The sequence below is a fragment of the Zingiber officinale genome, chromosome 1A (genome assembly GCF_018446385.1).
Source record: "Zingiber officinale cultivar Zhangliang chromosome 1A, Zo_v1.1, whole genome shotgun sequence".
Lineage (NCBI taxonomy): Eukaryota > Viridiplantae > Streptophyta > Magnoliopsida > Zingiberales > Zingiberaceae > Zingiber > Zingiber officinale.
In genome coordinates, this window is record NC_055987.1 from 50,784,151 (window position 1) to 50,807,253 (window position 23,103).

Here is a 23,103-nt window from a genome sequence, read left to right on the forward strand (position 1 = left end):
CCTCATTGGTGAGTTGGCATTAGGTGGACCAATAATGATGTTCCACATCATCATGGGTGCCACCTCATGGAAGTAACAAAGCCACTCTCTTAATGGTTTCATATTAATTGCAATTAATGCAATTAATGTGATTTTATGGTTTCATATTAATTGCAATTAATGCAATTAATGTGAATTTTGAAATGTGGCCGGCCACTTGGTTTTTGGTGAAAAATTCATTTTTCATTCACTTGTGTGCATCTTCCTCCTTCTCCCTCTCAAGCTCTCCTCTCCCTCTCCTCCCTTGGCCGAATCACATAGGTGCTAGCACACCTTGGTTTTGGTCATCTCCATCTAGTGTGTCCGTGTGGATACTTCTAGAGGACCGACGAGATCCGGCATCATTTGGACGAGCGGGAACGCGAAGGGCATCGCATCAAGGGTAAACACTTTTTCCTCATAGATCTAAGTAGTAGATCAGTTTTTGAACTCGTACAAGAAATAGTTTTTCGAATTTTTATACGAATCTTTGCACGGATCTACGGCTTTGGTTTTCGTGGCTCGAAGAACCCAACAGTGGTATCAGAGACACGTGCAAAGACTTGTACGAGTTAGTTTTTGGTTTTTGGAAAACAAAACTTCTGTGATTTTCTGTAAAAATTCAATTTTTATGTTTTATGGGTAATTTTTTCTTATAGGCGAAGCACAAGTGTCTCGGCACTTGTAGGCTTCGGCTATCGGGAAGAATTTTCCCAAACGGCTTCGTTTCGACCCAAAATCTTTTGGGACAGCGGACTCGGGTGCCTTTAGATCGCAACGGAGCAACTCACAATGGTTAGATCGTGGGTAGGCGCTGCCCCTAACCCCGCAAGGAGATTCGCGATCGCACCCGAAATAGCTAAAAACGAACCCGTCGGGAAGATTTTTCCAAACGGTAATGTCTCGCCCAAATCGTTTTGGGACAGCGGGTTTAGCGCTGTTGGATCGCAAAGGAACCCTCGCGATGGTTAGATCGCGGTAGGCGCTGCCCTGGCCCGCAAGGATCCGCTTCGATTGCCAAACCGCTAAGCAGGACCGAAATTTTACTTGTAAAATTGTAAAATTAATTTTAAAATTATAGAAAATTATGAAAATATATAATTTTGAATTATATATATTAATTTGTGATAGTCATGGCCCAAAGCCCAATATGATTGGTTGTGTTGTAATTCATAATACGACCTGCGTGTCGTGATGTGTTTTCGCGTGTTGTATTTATTTTATTATTCGCGACCTGCGCGTCGTGCCTCGTCTTTTATTCTTGTTGTAAATTAGATTTAGACTCGAATGTAACTCGAGTTTCAAATTGTAATGTAAAAATTGGAGCGGTGGAGGGTCCACATCCGAGGCGGGCACGAGCAACACAAGGTGGTCAAAGGGAGGCGCTTGGAGAAGCTGTTGACCCTAGGTTGACCAATCGATCTTCTCATTGGCTTGAGAAGATCGTAGTAGGGCCATGACTAAATCACAAATAGATTAATTAATTAATTATTATGTATTTGATGCATGTTTAATAATTAATTAATTAATTAGTGCCTTATCGATTAGATTAGATCTAAGTCGTGCACATGATGCACCCTTGCGATTAGATTAGATCTAAGTCGTGCACAAGATGCATTCTTCTCGATTAGATTAGATCTAGATCGAACCAACTCTAAAATGCCTAACCGTGCCGTGATACCTATCACTACCTCGATCACATGTATTGTTGAATCTGCCAAAGCAGAGCAATACATATTATCTTGGTAGGGTACGGAGGGACAATCTTGGTCCCGCCTATCAACGCATGGGTGAATACAAACTCAATTAGATTGAGTATTCATAGTTACTCGGTTGGATCGAGTCAACTATAGGCATTCTTCCAATAGTTGGAAAGATAGGTCAATATCACATCTATATTAACTCTCGGGCGTATTAGCCAAAGCTAACTCGAGTTTTAATATAAATGCGGATATTGATTCTATAAACAAGAGTTGCATAGAGATGTAATTGGTAATCGTTACCTACCGATCATACTAAGCCTTGGGCGTATTAGCCAAAGCTAACTCAAGGGTTAGTATGATGTGGATCTTGTCCCACAAGAATTATAGAATTCAGTGGGAGCATCATTTAATTAAAGGCCTAATTAAATGATTTTAAAGAATATGATACTTATTTCTGCATTTATTTCTGTTGTAGAATTGTCATGACGTCGAATACGAACATTTTCTCCCTGCGATCTGTCCTTAAGAAGGACAAGCTCAACGGAGCAAATTTCCTGGACTGAGAATAGTTCTCACTCAGGAACGTAAACTGTATGTTCTGGAGCAGCCCATTCCGGAGGCTCCTCCTGCCAATGCCCCGCGAGCTGACAAAGATGCTTACAAGAAGCATCAAGATGACGCATTAGATGTGTCATGTCTAATGCTCGCAACCATGAACTCTGAGCTTCAGAAGCAACATGAGTTAATGGGTGCTTACGATATGGTTGCACATCTTTGTCAACTATATCAAGGACAAGCAGGGCACTGGAAGAGGAACTTCACAGGATACCTGGAAGATCTTAACAAGAAGAGAAATAAGATTTCTACTTCAGGTATAAATGTTATAGAAGTCAACCTCTCTATTTCTTCGTCGTGGGTATTAGATACCGGATGTGCTTTGCACATTTGTACTAGTGTACAAGCACTGAGAAATAGCAGAGCATTGGCAAAGGGCGAGGTGGACCTACGAGTAGGCAATGGAGCACGGGTTGCTGCTGTTGCTGTAGGAACTTATCAGCTATCTCTGCCCTCTGGGCTTGTACTAAATTTATATGATTGTTGTTATGTGCCTGCTCTTACTAAGAACATAGTTTCAGTTTCTTGTTTAGACAAGAAAGGATACTCTTTTATAATAAAAGACAAATGTTGTTCTGTTTATTTAAAAGATATGTTCTATTGTAGTGCACCACTAATAAACGGACTCTATATTCTAGACCTTGAGAGCCCTATCTATAACATTAGTACCAAGTGGTTCAAGTCAAATGACATGAACCAAACCTACCTCTGGCCTAGGTCATATAAATGACAAGCGCTATCCCACTCCATAAGGATGGCTTTGGACTCATTTGATTTTGAATCATATGAGATATGCGAGTCATGCCTACGAGGCAAGATAACCAAGACGCCCTTTAGTGGGCATAGCGAGAGAGCAACTGATTTGTTAGGACTCATACATAGTGATGTATGTGGCCCTTTCAATATTGCTACTAGAGGCGGTTATAGGTACTTCATCACATTTCTTGATCAGTAGATATGGTTATGTGTACTTGATGACACATAAGTGCGAATCCTTTGAAAAGTTCAAAGAATTCAAGAATGAAGTATAGAACCAGCTTGGCAAGAGTATTAAGGTACTTGATCAGATAGAGGTGGTGAATACTTAAGCCATGAGTTTCGTGACTACTTAGGTGAGTGTGGGAACTCACTCCTCCCGGAACACCACGGTGGAATGGTGTATCCGAAAGGAGGAATCGTACCTTATTAGATATGGTACGATCTATGATGAGTCACACGGATCTTCCGGCATATCTATGGGGATCTAGACACGGCAGCTTTCATACTCAACCGAGTTCCATCAAAGGCCGTGATAAAGACACCATATAGGATATGGAGAGAGATGCCCTGTGTCTTTCATGAGGATTTGGGGTTGTGAGGCTTCGTTAGACGTCAAGTCTCGGACAAATTAGGACCCAATCCGACAAGTGTTTTCATTGGATATCCCAAGGAAACTAAGGATATTACTTCTACATTCCCAGCCAAGGTAGTTGTGGAAGACGGGGTCTTTCTAGAAAGAGACTTTGTTTCTAGAAAGACTAGTGAGGGTCGATCTTGAAGAAGTTCAAGATGCGAACAATAGCACTGATGCCTCGATGGAAATTGAACTGGAACCACAAAGTGTTGTGGATGATGTTGTTCCACAAGGTGTTGAGGAACAACAACCAGTTCAAGTAGACATACCTCTTTGCAGGTCTGATAGGGTACGTCGTCAGCCGGAGAGATACTCATTTCTCTTGTCTGACCATGATGACATTGTGCTCATAGAGGATGAGCCCACCACCTATCAGGAAGCTGTGATGAGACCAGATTCCGAGAAATGGCTAGAGGTCATTCTCGGAGCTGGAATCTTCGATTCGATGATGTGATCAAACAGTTTGGTTTCATCAAGAATGAAGATGAGCCTTGTGTCTACAAGAAGGTTGTAGAAAACATAGTTGTCTTCCTCATATTGTATGTGGATGACATACTACTCATTGGGAAGGACATCCCTATGCTTCAGTCTGTCAAGACCTGGCTAAGGAGTTGCTTCTCAATGAAGGACTTAGGTGAGGCATCCCACATTCTTGGGATACAGATCTATAGAGATAGATCTAAGAGATTGCTTGGCCTAAGTCAGAGTACATATATTGATATATGGAGGCAATGATGAGCTAACTGTAAAGCGTTACAGTGATGCCAGCTTCCAGACCGATCAGGATGATTACCGATCGCAGTCAGGGTTCGTGTTTTGCTTAGATGGTAGTGTTATGAACTAGCAGAGTTCACAGCAGTTCTACAACGTTTCCATCTCATTCGAGAGATTATCGATAGAGGAGATGTGAAGATTTGCAGAGTACCTACAGAGGCTAACATCGCAGATCCCTTGACCAAGGCTTTGGCACAGAGGAAGCATGATGGTCACACTAGGTCTTTAGGCCTTAGAGTCTATACTGATTGGCACTAGTGCTAGTGGGAGATTGTTAGTTAGAGCCCTAGAGCCAATCATTTGATGATTGTATGGACTCATGTATATCATATTCTTGTATATCAATAAAGGCATTTGTTTGGTTATTATACTTATTTATATTAGTGTCAAATAGACTAAGTATAATAGCGTCCTTGAGTAGAAGGTTCATACCTATATCAATCGATTAGTTGAATCGATAGTGAGATGATATAGGGAACACTACTTTAAATCATTCCTAGTCGAGTATTAACATTCAGGGACAATGTTAATACAATAAGACTAGCATGTAGGTCAGCTCGATGACTTGATCTCACAAGTCATGGATATAGAGATATCAAGCTGACACATGGGTATGCATTAGAGAATGTATACTGAATGACCCGCCATGAGAAAGTATCATGGATCGTTATATGAGTGTCATATACTTTCTCATGTGACTATTAGTATGACTATTAGTCCTTAGACCTGAAGTCACCATGGATCCCTACATAAGAAGTTATGTACTTTGGTTTCGTCAAACGTCACCCGTAACTGGGTGGACTATAAAGGCGATTACTGGGTATATAACAAATTATGTAGAGGGATGTGAGTGATGTGAGTGATGTAGATGGGATCTATACCTCCCATATAACGGGAGCGACATCGGTATTCTTGATAGAGTGAGACCACTAAGTGCATGGCCATGCCCAAATGAGTCAACATTAGATGTTGAGCTCATTTGATCGAGTGAGTCTACTTGGAGTTCAAGATTTAGATTGATTAGAGGATGACACGGTCTATGCCTCATATTGATCAATCTAGACGTCTAGGATAGAAGGACACTTGTCATTATTTTGTGAGTAGTCACAATTGGTAGTCACAAGGTGATGTCGGATCTCGACATTCTTGTAACTTGGGTAGTAATGATGTGTTGCTAGATACCGCTCATTACTTATGCTCCTAAATGGGTTTAGGGCATTGCCAACGTTACAAGAACCTATAGGGTCACACACTTAGGACAATTAGGTGGAGATTAGGTTCATATGATGAACCAAGAGGATTAGATTCATTTGATGAATCAAATTGGATTAAGAGTAATCCTAATTGGGCTAACTTGAGTTCGACTCAAGTTGATTCATGTGTTAAATGAGTCTAATTTAGATTTTGACTCATTGAATCAATTTAATTTAATGAATTAGATTCATTATATTAAGTTGGCTCGAATCAAATGGTTGGATTAGATCCACCATGGTAGAGATTGAGTCAAGTTTGACTTGACTTGAGAAGGAAGACCAAAGGTCAATTTTGACTTGACCTTTTGCCACCTCATTGGTGAGTTGGCATTAGGTGGACCAATAATGATGTTCCACATCATCATGGGTGCCACCTCATGGAAGTAACAAAGCCACTCTCTTAATGGTTTCATATTAATTGCAATTAATGCAATTAATGTGATTTTATGGTTTCATATTAATTGCAATTAATGCAATTAATGTGAATTTTGAAATGTGGCCGGCCACTTGGTTTTTGGGTGAAAAATTCATTTTTCATTCACTTGTGTTCCTTCTCCCTCTCAAGCTCTCCCTCTCCCTCTCCTCCCTTGGCCGAACCACATAGGTGCTAGCACACCTTGGTTTTGGTCATCTCCATCTAGTGTGTCCGTGTGGATACTTCTAGAGGACCGGCGCTTGACGGCCTTGAGATCCGGTATCATTTGGACGAGCGGGAACGCGAAGGGCATCGCATCAAGGGTAAACACTTTTCCCTCATAGATCTAAGTAGTAGATCAGTTTTTGAACTCGTACAAGAAATAGTTTTTCGAATTTTTTATACGAATCTTTGCACGGATCTACGGCTTTGGGTCCTTCGGGGTTTCCGCGACGCGAAAAAGCGGTTTTCGCGGCTCGAAGAACCCAACATTTGTCACTCCGAAGGGCATAACTACAAACTCATAGTGTCCATATCTTGTTCGGAAAGTCGTCTTTGGTATATCATCCCGTTTTACTTTTACTTGATGATAGCCAGACCTCAGGTCAATCTTAGAGAAGACGGTGGCACCCTTTAACTGGTCAAACATGTCGTCAATCCGTGGTAGAGGGTACCGGTTCTTGATCGTTACATTATTTAGCGCTCGGTAGTCTATGCACATTCGCATAGACCCATCTTTCTTCTTCACAAACAGTACTGAAGATCCCCATGGGGAGTGACTAGGGCGGATAAGTCCCTTGTCGAGTAACTCTCGTAGTTGTTCCTGAAGTTTCTTCAATTCAGCCGGCGTCATACGGTAAGGTGCTTTAGAGATCGATTTAGTACCCGAAATCAATTCGATCTCAAATTCGATTTCTCTATCTGGGGCTAACCCTGGTAGTTCATCGGGAAATACCTCTGGGTAGTTGCGTACAACTCTGACATCTTCCAGCTTCGGTTCCTCTACTTGACTTGTATCAACCACATGTGCTAGAAACCCAGTGCATCCATTGTCTAACATCTTTTGTGCCTTTAAGGCTGATAAGAATTTCTTAATTTCTTTCCTTGTCTGTCCGATAAATTCGAACATCGGTTCTGCTTCTAGCTAGAAGATCACTTTTCTCTTACGACACTTTATCGAAGCACCGTACTTGCTCAGGAAATCCATGCCCAATATAATATCATAATCCTGCATGTCAAGCACTATCAGATCACAGTAGAGTTCTCTGTCTGCAATTCTGATGGGCGCGACTCGCAACATATGAGTAGATGGCATTACTTCTCCTGAAGGCAGGGTCGTTAAGAATTTGCAATCTAAGGCTTGGGGTGGCATGTCTATCTTTCTTGTGAATAGGGTAGAGACGAACGAGTGCGTTGCCCCAGTATCAAATAATACAGTAGCATACTAACTGAAAATAAATATCTGACCTATGACAATGGTAGAAGCATTCGCCACATCTTCCTTGGTGAGGGAGAAAATTCTGGCATTCGTTGTAACTGGCGGGACCTCCAATCACCCTTGACTTATCTGAGGACCTTCTATCACAGCCTGCATCAGGTGCAGCTGTGGGGGAGCACCACTGTTCTGGACATACTACTGAGGAGGTGTCTGACTCTGGGTAGGACAGTTTCTGACCATATGTCCTTCCAATCCACAGTTGTAGCACTTATTCGTACCCATACAACATTTTCCCGGATGCTTCTTCCCACATGTGGTACACTGAGGGAACGTAGGTTGCTTGCTTGCAGGATCGCCCTTAGAGTCGCTCCATTGCTTTCTCTTGCCACTGTGGTTTCCTTTCCAGTTGACTTTGGTGTTTTGAGATTTCTGTCCTCTTGGCTGGGCTTGACTCTTGCCTTCGTTCAACGCCTTCAAGTAGTGTTCGGTGATCAGGGCACTGCTGATTAACTCTTCGGTAGTCTCCGGTCTATTAACTCCACCGGCCACATTCAGAGCTATCTCGGGTCTGAGCATCTTCAGCATAAGTCTGACCCTTTCTCTTTCTGTGCTGACCAACTCTGGGCATAGGCGCGCTAGACGGTTGAATCTCTTCACAGCTTCATTAACTGAAAGGTCACCTTGTCGGAACCCGGTGAACTCATCGTAGTGCTTGTTCATCACACACATGTGGAAGAACTCCTCGAAGAATTCAGTCTCGAAGTCCGTCGATCTCATTTGATTTACTTGTCTCTTTGCTTTAACTCGGTCCCACCACATTCTGGCATCGCCCGTAAGGCAGAACGATGCACATTTGACTTTCTCGTGTTCAGGCCAGTCCAATGGCTCCACTATGCTCTCCACAGTCTTGAACCAGGCTTGGGCATCACATGGCTCATAGTTACCAGAGAAAGCTTCCGGCTTCTGCCTCTACCACTGAATCAGATACGCCTCCTGACGAACCACTGGAGCTGGTCCTACCGGTAGTACAGGTGCCGGTGGCACTGGCGCAACCGCAGGTATAACGGGCATCGTATTCTGATTCCCTGGTGGGGTAGCAGGGTTCTCTTGCTGATTCATCAGAGTATTTATTATCTGCTGCTATTCTGTGACTTGACGCTGAAGTTCAGTGACTACATACATCAGATCAGGTGGAGGTACTGTCTCATCGGCTCTAGTATTGCATCTTCTAGCCATGCTTATCTTCATGAATGACAACAAGGCTAGCATAAGTTATTATTATTATTATTCCTAATCTACCATCATGCATACTTAAACTAAAACTGTAACTTATCATAAAAAGGAAAAAATATATGAAGTAGACATGCATACTTAAATTAAAGCATTCCTTATCATACATAAAAAAAATAGCGTAGGCATAGAAATTCTTACTTGGAGCGGCAAGATGTAGGCTTGATGTATGTGTAGTGGAAAGGTAAACTTGGCTCTGATACCAAACTGTAACGCCCGCCCTCCCACTGCTTAAGGAGGGACGAGGTTACTTACTTACATACGTGCATACATATAAAATCATGGCAGCGAAAGCAGTTATTTAATTTTTTTTCTACATTAATCATCATGCTTATCATACTGAACATGTAGACTTACTAGTATTCGTGCATGCAACTTAATTAATACCAACTACTTGAAACATAATTCATGATATCATAAGCATACTAGCATGAAACATGAAAAACATAAGTGCATAACTCTCCATACTAGTTAAAATACTATCAAAGCATAAAGATAACACATGGTTCATATGCAAACTTAGAACTTAAAAACATATAGCAGTTTTCTTCCACCATGCCACTGCCACACACACACTTGCCCTTCCTGCTGCTCCTCTTAGTTTAGCCATTCCTTTCCTTTTTCTGTAGTACAAGGAAACATAAAACTATAAACCCATAAGCTTAGTAAGTCCCTTTCCTACTCACAAAAATCATGATTCATGCATGAACATAAAGTGATAACTTGTCCATTTGGTAAATCATAACATAACATGTGAGAGCATAACATAAAGTCATATCATATCATGTGAGAGCATAAACATACAGTCATATCATATCATGTGAAAGCATAAACATAAAGTCATATCATATCATGTGAGGACATAAACATAAAGTAGTAACATGATCATCTAAACATCATGGACATATTTCAAGAGCATCTTTAAGAAGCATAAAGAAAACATATACCATGAACTTGTAAATGCAAGATGATCTTTTAAAAACATGTATCATGAAATGATTATATGCAAGATGTCCTTTTGAAAACATATATCATATACATACTTAAACATAATCTCAACATGAGGGTCCGGCTTGTACCACATACATACATATATGCGCGCATTCTAAATAGATCTAAGGTAGCAAATCTTGAACCTACTAGGAACTAGGCCTGTTTCATAGACCATCGACCTAGGGGCAACTTAGGAGCCCATCCCTTTTACTAGGTCCGTTTCATAGACCATCGACCTAGGGGCGCTTGTGGAGCCCACCCTTGGTACAAGCCATAGTAGAATAGCATGTCATATCATAACATATCATGTTCTTGTCATTTCATAACATTTCATATTCTTGTCATATCATGAAGAGTGTACTTGAACCCAACATAAGGGAAGCATCTCTTAGACTTTTCATCTTACGTAAGCCTTGTATAAACATAGCATGATGGCACCAAGTGCACATAACATATAGCATATCATAAAAACATAACATGATAACATGAAGTGAACATTATATAGCATCTCATAAAAACATAACATGATAACATGAAGTGCACATATCAATTTACATGGTGACATAAAAATTCATCTCTTATCATAAGAATCAAGATCATACATGCTTAAGGTTTTTGAAACTTCCTACAAGCCCTAAATCATGCTTGGCCGAAACATGTAAACATACATCATAGATTTTCAAACAACATGGATACATGAAATCAACTACCTAAGTCTTCATAATCATTAATCATAGCATGTAAGACCTTAGGAACCCTAGGTAGCTTCTTAACCTCATTCTTCTTATCTAGGATGAAACATGAAGGCATGTTTTAAATTTTCCTTAAATCAATTTAAAGCATAAAACTTTTGCAACTTACATAGCATAGCAAGTGAGTCCTTTGGTAACCATGAGTGAGGTTCTAACTCTAATATTTAACCTTGGCTGAAACCTCAAGGTGGTGTTTCTAGGTTTTTTCATGCAACACAAGCCATGGAAATTTAACCTAATATTGCATAGGAAATCATACTGTTAGGATGTATACTAAAAGCCTAGCTTTTGGTATAAACATTTATCTAGAAATTAGAATCACATTGGTCAAATGTCTACATTTATGATAAATGTAGTTGTTCAATTAATTTATATTGTAGATAACATGGTGTGTGGTGTCACACACAGAAGATCATGTTATCGGTTCCTTATAAATTATAAACAGTAGCTCACGACCAAGATGGAAAGGAACAACCCATTGGAAGGTCGTAGTGTAATTAGGTATTAGTTTATCTTAACTATATAATTACACTAGTACACTTAGAGTGTATTGAGTAGGACCATTTGAGGTCGTTCCTTTTATACTGACTTTATGAAGGAACAAAGACCTCAGTTATTATGGAAGTGTGTGCTCTTAATCCTAATATAATAACAAGCACATATATTTGATATTTATTTCTTTAATTTATCAATGGGTGAGATTTAGTTCGATGAATCAATAAGCTCGATAAGTTGGGAAATGATATCACTTATAGTGTGTGTTGTTGATTATAGAAGGAAACTGTGTCCTAGTGATCTAGGTTGAGAATGTCCCCAAGAGGAGCTCATAAGGATTGTCATGTTAAACCCTGCAGGTGGACTTAGTCCGACATGACGATGAAGTTGAGTGGTACTACTCTTGGAGCTAGATATTAATTAAGTGAGTTGTCAGTAACTTACTTAATTAGTGGACATTTGTTATCTTAAACTCAGGGAGACTAACACACTCATAATAAGAAGGAGCCCAAAATGTAATTTGGGATTGGTGCGGTAGTTCAATAATAGTTCTTTAGTGGAATGAATTATTATTGATGAAATTAAGTTGTGTGTTCGGCGAACACGGGATGCTTAATTTCATCGGAGACCAAAACCAATTCCTCCTCTCGGTCCCTATCATCGCCTCATAATTATAGAGTACTATCCCCACCTATACCCACCTTCTTACACATCCTATAGGGGCTGGCCAAACTAGCTTGGAGACCAAGCTAGGGCCGGCCATGGGTATGTTCATGGGTGAATTCATGTGGCCGGCCCTATTAAAATAAAAAGGAATTTTAATTTTAAAATTTTCTTATGTGGATAATATAATTTAAAAGAGAGTTTAAAAATTTAAATCCTTCCTTTTATAAGATTCTACAAAGATTAAGAGAATAGTTAAAATCTCTTTCCTTATTTGTAGATTAAAGGTTGATTTTAATTTTGGTAAAAACTTTCCTTTTAATTATATTCATGATTTAAAGAAAGTTTAAAATTAAAAATTCTCTTTATTAGTTTCTACAAAAGATTAAGAAAAGATTTAATATCTTTCCTTATTTGTAGATTGAAAGAATATTTTAATTTTTAGAGATAACTTTCCTTTTGGAAATTATCCACATGTTTAAAGAAAGATTTTAATTTATAAAATTTCTTTTTATTAACCAATCATGAAGGATTAAAATTATTGGAGAAATTTTATAAATTTCTAGAAACAAATTAGGAAGTTTTAATTTTTGTTTTAATTAAAACTCTCCTTGTTTTGGGGAGAAGAGTGGCCGACCATTATAATTTGAAAAGAGAAAATTATTTTAATTAAATAAATATTCCTTTTCAATGGCAAAAGAATTAAGGAAGTTTTTATTAAATTTTCCTTATTTGCCAAGACCAAGGATTATAAAAAGAGGGGTAGAGGAGGCTTCAAGGCGAACGACTCTATTCTATTTTTCCTCTCTTTTCTCCTTGGGTGTGGCCGGCCCTTTCTTTCCTCTCCTCTCCTTTGTGTGGCCGAAACCTTCTCATGGTGGAGATAGCTTTGGTGGCCGGATCTAAGAAGGAGAAGAAGGAGAAGCCTCTTTTCTAGCATCCCTTGGAGCATGGTGGTGGTGGCCGAACCTCTTCATCCTAGGAGAAGTTTTGATGGCCGAAACTTGTAAGGAAGAAGAAGGTGCTTGGTGGTTCTCATCTCGGAAGATCGTTGCCCACACAACGTCCGAGGTTAGAAGAGGAATACGGTAGAAGATCAAGAGGTCTTTCTAAAAGATATAACTAGTAATTTTTGTTTCCGCATCATACTAGTTATTTTTGGAAATAATACTAAATACAAGAGGCATACGATTCTAGAGTTTCGAATTTGTTTTCAATATAATGTTCTTTTGTTTTTTTTCCTTGTGATTTGATTGTTCTTTTCAGTTAACCTAAAGTTATTTTAGGAAATTAAATATTAGCTTTCCATAAAAGGTTTTGTCTAGTCGGTGGTGGTTGCTCCCATATCCAAGAAGGTCATGTGCCTCGCCACGTCAGTACTGGGAACCAATTATGGAAATTAATATTTAATGGAATTAATAACTTAAGGTGATTTGGGTCGAACGTGTTAAGTTCCGCAGGAGACCCAAGTCAAAACCTAAAAGAACGAATAGATTAAGTTTTGGATCAAACGTGTTAAGTTCCGCAGGCGATCCAAAATTTAATTTAAAAGAACACATGGTAGCTAGGAAAAGGTTCAGACCTTTGTACAAAATTTTTGTACAGTGGAACCTCTAGGTTTTCCAAGTAGCAACCAACACATACATCATGAGGAAGAATAAAACAAGCATGGTTAGATTTCAAAACCTTGCCCTAGACCTTGTGTTCATCCTTGGCCGAAACCTAGGTTTTGTTTATACATCATATAGCATGAAAACATAACTAACCACATGTAATAGATCATGTATCATGAAGGAGCATAAACAAGCATGTTTAGATTTCTACACTTTGATCTAAACCTTATATTTCATCTTGGCCGAAACCTTAAGTAAAGTTCTAGGTTTTATTTATACAACATGTAGCATGAAAACTTAACTAACAACATGTAATAAATCATGTATCATGAAGGAGCATAAACAAGAATGTTTAGGTTTCAATACTTTACTCTAAACCTTATGTTCCATCTTGGCCGAAACCTAAGGTGAGGTTCTGGGTTTTATTTGTACAACATGTAGCATGAAAACTTAACTAACAATATGTAATAAATCATGTATCATGAAGGAGCATAAACAAGCATGTTTAGATTTCTACACTTTGATCTAAACCTTATGTTTCATCTTGGCCGAAACCTAAAGTAAAGTTCTAGGTTTTATTTATACAACATGTAGCATGAAAACTTAACTAACAACATGTAATAAATCATGTATCATGAAGGAGCATAAACAAGCATGTTTAGGTTTCAATACTTTGCTCTAAACCTTATGTTCCATCTTGGACGAAACCTAAGGTGAGGTTCTAGGTTTTATTTGTACAACATGTAGCATGAAAACTTAACTAACAACATGTAATAAATCATGTATCATGAAGGAGCATAAACAAGCATGTTTAGGTTTCAACACTTTGATCTAAACCTCATATTCCATCTTGGCCGAAACCTAAAGAAAAGTTCTTGGTTTTATTTATACAACATGTAGCATGAAAACTTAACTAACAACATGTAATAAATCATGTATCATGAAGGAGCATAAACAAGCATGTTTAGGTTTCAATACTTTGCTCTAAACCTTATGTTCCATCTTGGCCGAAACCTAAGGTGAGGTTCTAGGTTTTATTTGTACAACATGTAGCATGAAAACTTAACTAACAACATGTAATAAATCATGTATCATGAAGGAGCATAAACTAGCATGTTTCGGTTTCAACTCTTTGATCTAAACCTCATATTCCATCTTGGCCGAAACCTAAAGTAAAGTTCTAGGTTTTATTTATACAACATGTAACATAAAAACATAACTAACAACATGTAATAAATCATGTATCATGAAGGAGCATAAACAAGCATGTTTAGGCTTCAATACTTTGATCTAAACTGTTAGTTACAACCCTAGAGACAATCATTTGATGATTGTATTATTAACTTATTGTATCATATTCTTATAAATAAATAAAGGCATTTGTTTTGGTTATTATGCTTACTTGTAGTGGTGCCAAATAAACTAAGTATAATAGCGTCCTTGAGTAGAAGGTTCTCACCTATATCAATCGGTTAGTTTTACCGATAGTGAGATGATATAGGGAACACTACTCTTAATCATTCCTTGTCGAGTATTAACATTCATGGACAATGTTAATCCAATAAGACTAGCATGTAGGTCAACTCGATGACTTGATCTCACAAGTCATGGATATAGAGATATCAAGTTGACACATAGGTATGCATTAGAGAATGTATACTGAATGATCCGCCATGAGAAAGTATCATGGATCGTTATATGAGTGTCATATACTTTCTCATGTGGCTATTAGTATGACTACTAGTCCTTAGACCTGAAGTCACCATGGTTCCCTACATAAGGAGTTATGTACTTTGGTTTCGTTAAACGTCACCCGTAACTGGGTGGACTATAAAGGCGATTACTGGGTATGTAACGAATTATGCAGAGGGATGTGAGTGATGTAGATGGGATCTATCCCTCCTATATGACGGGAGTGACATCGATATTCTTGATAGAGTGAGACCACGAAGTGCATGGCCATGCCCAAATGAGTCAATATGAGATATTGAGCTCATTTGATTTAGTGAGTCTACTTGGAGTTCAAGATTTAGATTGGTCAGAGGATGACACGATCTATGCCTCACATTGATCAATCTTGATGTCTAGGATAGAAGGACACTTGTCATATATTGTGAGGAATCACAATTAGTAGTCACAAGGTGATGTTGGATCTCAACATTCTTGTAACTTGGGTAGTAATGATGTGTTGCTAGATACCGTTCATTACTTATGCTCCTAAATGGGTTTAGGGGCATTGCCAACGGTACAAGAACCTATAGGGTCACACACAAAGGACAATTAGATGGAGATTAGGTTCTTATGATGAACCAAGAGGATTAGATTCATGTGATGAATCAAATTGGATTAAGAGTAATCCTAATTAGGTTAATTGAGTTAGACTCAAGTTGATTCATGTGTTCAATGAGTCTAATTTAGATTATGACTCATTGAATCTATTTAATTAAATGAATTAGATTCATTATATTAAATTGGCTTGAATTAAATGGTTGGATTAGATCAACCATGAGAGAGATTAAGTCAAGTTTGACCTGACTTGAGAGGAAGAGGAAGAGTCAAGTTTGACTTGACTTTATACCACATCATTTGTGACTTGGCATTAAGTGGCCAATGATGATGTGCCACATCATCATAGTTAACACATGAGTATGCCACCTAATGGAAGTTACATCTTCTCCTTTGCTTTAATGTGGCCAGCCACATTAATGAGAGGAGTTACACTTGATGTGGCCGGCCACTCAAAATGAATGGGAATTCATTTTTTTCATTCATGGCTAATTGACATCATCTTCCTCCTTGAGTTCTTTCTTCTCTCCCTCTCCTCCTACCTTGGCCGAACCCTACTAAGGTGCTAGCACACTTTAGTTTGGTTTTTCTCCCTCTTTGTTCGTGTGGATACGCATAGAGAGTTGTCTATCTTGACAACTTGAGATCTGACACCTTGGACGAGCGGGATTCGCGAAAGGCACGCATCAAGGGTAAAACTCTTAACATATAGTTCTAATGTAGATCTATAGGTTGGTAAACTCGTACTCATAATTTTGTTTTCGAAAGTTTTTACTTCGCACAGATCCGTGGCTAGGGATTTCGGGGTTTCTGTGACGCGAAAAACGGTTTTCGCGGCCCGAAAAACCCAACAGTGGTATCAGAGCCACGTGCGAAGACTAGTACGAGTTTAGTTTGATTTTTATGAAAAATATAGCTTCTGTGATTTTCTGTAAATTTAAGTTTTTATGGATTTTTATGAGTAATTTTCTCGTAGAAGTGAAGCACAAGTGTTTATACACTTGTAGGCTTTGACTACCGAGAAGATTTTTCCGAAATGGCAAGGTTTCACCCCAAATCCTTTTGGGACAGAGGACTAAGGCACCGTAGGATCACTTAGGGACACTCGCGATGGTTAGATCACGGGTAGGGGCGCTACCCTTGGCCCCGCAAGGGGATTCGTTCCGCGATTGCGCCCGAAAATCGGTAAACAGGACCGCCGGGAAATTTTACTTGTAAAAATTGTAAAAATTAGTATTAAAATTACAGAAAAGTATGGAAATTACATAATTTAGAATTATGTATAATTTGTGATAGTCATGGCCCAAAATACCCAATCTGATTGGATTTGTATTGTAATTCATATTACGGTCTGCGCGCCGTCATTTGTGTTGTGCATGTTGTACGTTTGATTCGCGACCTACGCGTCGTGCCTTTCTCTATTATATATTCTTGTTGTAAATTAGTTTAGACTCGAATGTAACTCGAGTTTCAAAATTGTAATGTACAAAATTGGAGTGGTGGAAGGTCCACTCGAGACGGAGTTACGAGGAGGGCGCGAGCAACACAAGGTGGTCAAAGGGAGGAGCTTGAGAAGTTGTTGACCCTAGGTTGACCATCTGATCATCTCATTGGCTTGAGAAGATCGTAGTAGGGCCATGACTAATCACAAATTAATTTAATTAATTGCTTGTGCGTATGTGATGTATGATTAGTAATTAATTAGTGCCTAACGATTAGATTAGATCTAAATCATGTACAAGATGCACCCTTTCGATTAGATTAGATCTATCGCGTATTTGATACACATCGACGATTAGATTAGATCTAAATCACGTCAACTCTAATGCCTACCGTGCCGTGATACCTATCACTACCTCGATCACATGTGTTGTTGAATCTGCAAAAGCAGAGCAACACATATTATCTTGGTAGGGTACGGAGGGACAATCTTGGTCCCGCTTATCAACGCATGGGCGAGTACAAACTCAATTAGATTGAGTATTCCTAGTTAACTCGGTTGGATCGAGTACAACTATAGACATTCTTCCAACGGTTGGAAAGATAGGACATAAATCACATTTATATTTATTCTTGGGCGTATTAGCCAAAGCTAACTCAAGTTTTAATATAACTGCGGATAATGATCCTATAAACAAGAGTTTCATAGAGATGTAATTGGTAAATCGTTACCTACCGATCATACTAAGTCTTGGGCATATTAGCCAAAACTAACTCAAGGGTTAATATGATGTGGATCTTGTCCCACATAAATTATAGAATTCAGTGGGAGCATCATTTAGTTAAATGCCTAATTAAATGATTTAAAAGAATATGATATTTATTTTTCTGCATTTTTCTGTTGTAGATAACCATGACTTCGAATACGAACACCTTCTCTCTGCGTTCTGTCCTTGAGAAGGACAAGCTTAATGGAGCAAATTTTCTGGACTGGTACAGGAACTTGAGAATAGTTCTCACCCAGGAAAGTAAACTGTACATTCTGGATCAGCCCATTCCGGAGGCTCCTCCTGCCAATGCCACGCGAGAAGACAAAGATGCTTACAAGAAGCATCAAGATGACGCATTAGATGTGTCCTGTCTAATGCTCACGACCATGAACTCAGAGCTTCAGAAGCAACACGAGTTGATGGGCGCTTACGATATGGTTGAACATCTTCGTCAATTATATCAAGGGCAAGCGCGGCATGAGAGATTTGAGATATCAAGGGCACTATTTCAGTGCAAGATGTCAGATGGGGCTCCCGTAGGCTCATATGTACCCAAAATGATTGGATACATAGAAAACCTAGAGAGGTTAGGATTCCCGCTTGGCAAAGAGCTGGCCACTGACCTGATCTTACAATCCTTGCTGGATAGCTATAGTCAATTTGTTCTAAACTACAATATGAATGAAATTGACAAGCCACTACCCGAGCTGCTTAGTATGTTGAGAACTGCTAAGCTGAACCTTAAGAAGGCAAAGACCCACTCTGTTCTGATGGTTCATAAATACAAGGGCAAGGGCAAGCCCAAAGGCAAGGGAAAGTCCCAAGCCAAGGGCAAAGGCAAGGCACTGAAGCCTAAAAGAGGGGTCGCCAAGGATGCTACCTGCTTCCACTGTGGTCAGACCGGGCATTGGAAGAGGAACTGCAAGGTGTACCTGGAAGATCTTAAGAAGAAGTGAAGTGAGACTTCCACTTCAGGTATATATATTATAGAAGTCAATCTATCTATTTCTTCATCATGGGTATTAGATACCGGATGTGCTTCTTACATTTGTACTAATGTGCATGCGCTGAGAAATAGCAGGCCATTGGCGAAGGGCGAGGTGGACCTACGCGTAGGCAATGGAGCACGGGTTACTGTTGTTGCTGTAGGGACTTATTTTCTATCTCTGCCCCTCTGGGCTTGTATTAGAGTTGGATGATTGTTGTTATGTGCCTGCATTAACTAAGAACATAATTTCAGTTTCTTGTTTGGACAAGAAAGGTTTCTCTTTTATTATAAAGGACAAATGTTGTTCTGTTTATTTAAAAGATATGTTCTATTGTAGTGCACCTCTGATGAATGGACTCTATATTCTAGACCTTGAAAGCCCTATCTATAACTTAAATACCAAGAGGTTCAAGTCAAATGACCTGAACCAAACCTATCTCTGGCACTGTCGCTTAGGTCATATAAATGACAAGCGCTTATCCTAGCTCCATAAGGATGGTTTGCTGACTCATTTGATTTTGAATCTTATGAGACATGTGAGTCATGCCTACTAGGCAAGATGACCAAGACTCCCTTTAGTTGGCACAGTGAGAGAGCGACTGACTTGTTAGGTCTTATACATAGTGATGTATGTGGCCCTTTCAATGTCGCTGCTAGAGGCGGTTATAGGTACTTCATCACATTTACTGATGACTTCAGTAGATATGGTTATGTGTACTTAATGACACATAAGTCAGAATCCTTTGAAAAGTTCAAAGAATTCAAGAATGATGTACAGAACCATCTTGGCAAGAGTATTAAGATACTTCGATCAGATCTAGGTGGAGAATACCTTAGCCATGAGTTTCGTGACTATCTAGCTGAGTGTGAGATTCTATCCCAACTCACTCCTCCTGGAACACCACAGTGGAATGGTGTATCTGAAAGGAGGAATCATACCCTATTAGATATGGTATGATCTATGATGAGTCACACAGATCTTCCAATATACCTTTGGGGCTATGCTCTAGACACGGCATCTTTTATACTCAACTGAGTTCCATCCAAGGCCGTGATAAAGACACCATATAGGATATGGACTGGGAGAGATGCCCAGGTGTCTTTCATGAGAATTTGGGGTTGTGAGGCTTACGTTAGACGTCAAGTTTCAGATAAATTAGGACCCAAATCCGACAAGTGCTATTTCATTGGATATCCCAAGGAAACTAAGGGATATTACTTCTACATTCCCAGTCAGCACAAGGTAGTTGTGGCAAAGACTGGGGTCTTTCTAGAAAAGGATTTTGTTTCTAGAAAGACTAGTGGGAGTACGTTCGATCTTGAAGAAGTTCAAGATGTGGACCATAGCACTGAAGCCTCGATGGAAATTGAACTGGAACCACAAAGTGTTGTGGATGATGTTGTTCCACAAGGAGTTGAGGAACAACAACCAGTTCAAGTAGACATACCTCTTCGCAGGTCTAATAGGGTACGTCGTCAACCTGAGAGATACTCATTTCTCTTGTCTGACCATGATAACATTGTGTTCATAGAGGATAAGCCTACCACCTATCAGGAAGCTGTGATGAGACCAGATTCCGAGAAATGGCTTGAGGCCATGAGATCCGAGATGGAATCCATGTACTCCAACCAAGTATGTACTTTGGTTGATCCACCTAAAGGGGTAAAACCCATTGGGTGTAAGTGAGTCTTTAAGAGAAAGACTGACATGGATGGACTTATCTATAAGGGTCGCTTGGTAGCTAAAGGTTTCAAGTAGATTCATGGTATTGACTATGATGAAACCTTTTCTCCAGTAGCGATGTTTAAGTCCATTCGGATCATGCTTGCTATTGCATCTTACCATGACTATGAGATATGGCAGATGGATGTCAAAACGGCGTTTCTGAATGGAAACATGCTCAAGGATGTGTACATGACACAACCTGAGGGTTTTGTAGATCCACAGCATACTAGCAGAGTATGCAAGCTGCATAGGTCCATTTATGGACTAAAGCAAGCTTCTCGGAGCTGGAATCTTCGATTCGATGATGCAATCAAACAGTTTGGTTTCATCAAGAATGAAGATGAGCCTTGTGTCTACAAGAAGGTTGTAGGGGATATAGTTGTCTTCCTCATATTGTATGTGGATGACATACTACTCATTGGGAAAGACATCCCTTTGCTTCAGTCTGTCAAGACCTGGCTACGGAGTTGTTTCTCAATGAAGGACTTAGGTGAAGCATCCCGCATTCTAGGGATACAGATCTATAGAGATAGATCTAAGAGATTGCTTGGCCTAAGTCAGAGTAAATATATTGACAAGGTACTCCTTCGGTTTGCCATGCAGGACTCTAAGAAGGGATTTCTGCCGATGTCACATGGCGTGAGTCTTTCGAAGACTCAAGGTCCCTCATCTAGAGAGGAGAGAGACCGCATAGATCAGATCCCTTATGCCTCAGCCATAGGATCTATCATGTACGCCATGCTATGTACTCGTCCTGATGTCTCTTATGCTTTGAGCATGACGAGCAGATACCAGTCATATCCAGGTGAAAGTCACTGGATAGCGGTCAAGAATATTCTTATGTACTTGAGAATGACTAAAGAATATTTCTTGATATATGGAGGCAATGACGAGCTAGCTGTAAAGGGTTATAGTGATGCTAGCTTCCAGACCGACCAGGATGATTATCGATCGCAGTCAGGGTTCGTATTTTGCATTAATGGTGGTGTTGTGAGCTGGAAGAGTTCAAAGCTGGACACAGTAGTTGATTCTACGACAGAGGCCGAGTACATTGCTGCATCGAAGGCAGCAAAGGAGGCAGTTTGGATCCGCAAGTTCATCACTGAACTTGGGGTGGTTCCCAATATTGCTGACCCTATTGAGCTCTATTGTGACAACAATGGAGCTATAGCACAGGCGAAGGAACCTCGCTCACACCAGCGGACGAAACACATACTACGGCGCTTCCATCTCATTCGAGAGATTATCGAGAGAGGAGATGTGAAGATATGCAAAGTACCTACAGAGGCTAACATAGCAGATCCCTTGACCAAGGCTTTAGCACATAGGAAGCATGATGGTCACACTAGGTCATTGGGGCTTAGAGCCTACACTGATTGGCACTAGTGCTAGTGGGAGATTGTTAGTTAGAGCCCTAGAGCCAATTATTTGATGATTGTATTATGGACTTATTGTATCATATTCTTATATATAAATAAAGGCATTTGTTTTGGTTATTATACTTACTTGTATTGGTGCCAAATAAACTAAGTATAATAGCGTCCTTGAGAAGAAGGTTCTCACCTATATCAATCGGTTAGTTGAACCGATAGTGAGATGATATAGGGAACACTACTCTTAATCATTCCTAGTCGAGTATTAACATTCAGGGACAATGTTGAAGCAATAAGACTAGCATGTAGGTCAACTCGATGACTTGATCTCACAAGTCATGGATATAGAGATATCAAGTTGACACATGGGTATGCATTAGAGAATGTATACTGAATGACCCTCCATGAGAAAGTATCATGGATCATTATATGAGTGTCATATACTTTCTCATGTGGCTATTAGTATGACTACTAGTCCTTAGACCTGAAGTCACCATGGTTCCCTACATAAGGAGTTATGTACTTTGGTTTCGTCAAACGTCACCCGTAACTGGGTAGACTATAAAAGTAATTACTGGGTATGTAACGAATTATGCAGAGGGATGTGAGTGATTTAGATGAGATCTATCCCTCCTATATGACGGGAGCGACATCAATATTCTTGATAGAGTGAGACCACGAAGTGCATGTCCATACCCAATGAGTCAATATGAGATATTGAGCTCATTTGATTTAGTGAGTTTACTTGGAGTTCAAGATTTAGATTGGTCAGAGGATGACACGGTTTATGCCTCACATTGATCAATCTAGATGTCTAGGATAGAAGGACACTTGTCATATATTGTGAGGAATCACAATTAGTAGTCACAAGGTGATGTTGGATCTCAACATTCTTGTAACTTGGGTAGTAATGATGTGTTGCTACATACCGCTCATTACTTATGCTCCTAAATGGGTTTAGGGGCATTGTCAACGTTATAAGAACCTATAGGGTCACATATTAAGGACAATTAGATAGAGATTAAGTTCATATGATGAACCAAGAGGATTAGATTCATGTGATGAATCAAATTGGATTAAGAGTAATCCTAATTAGGCTAATTGA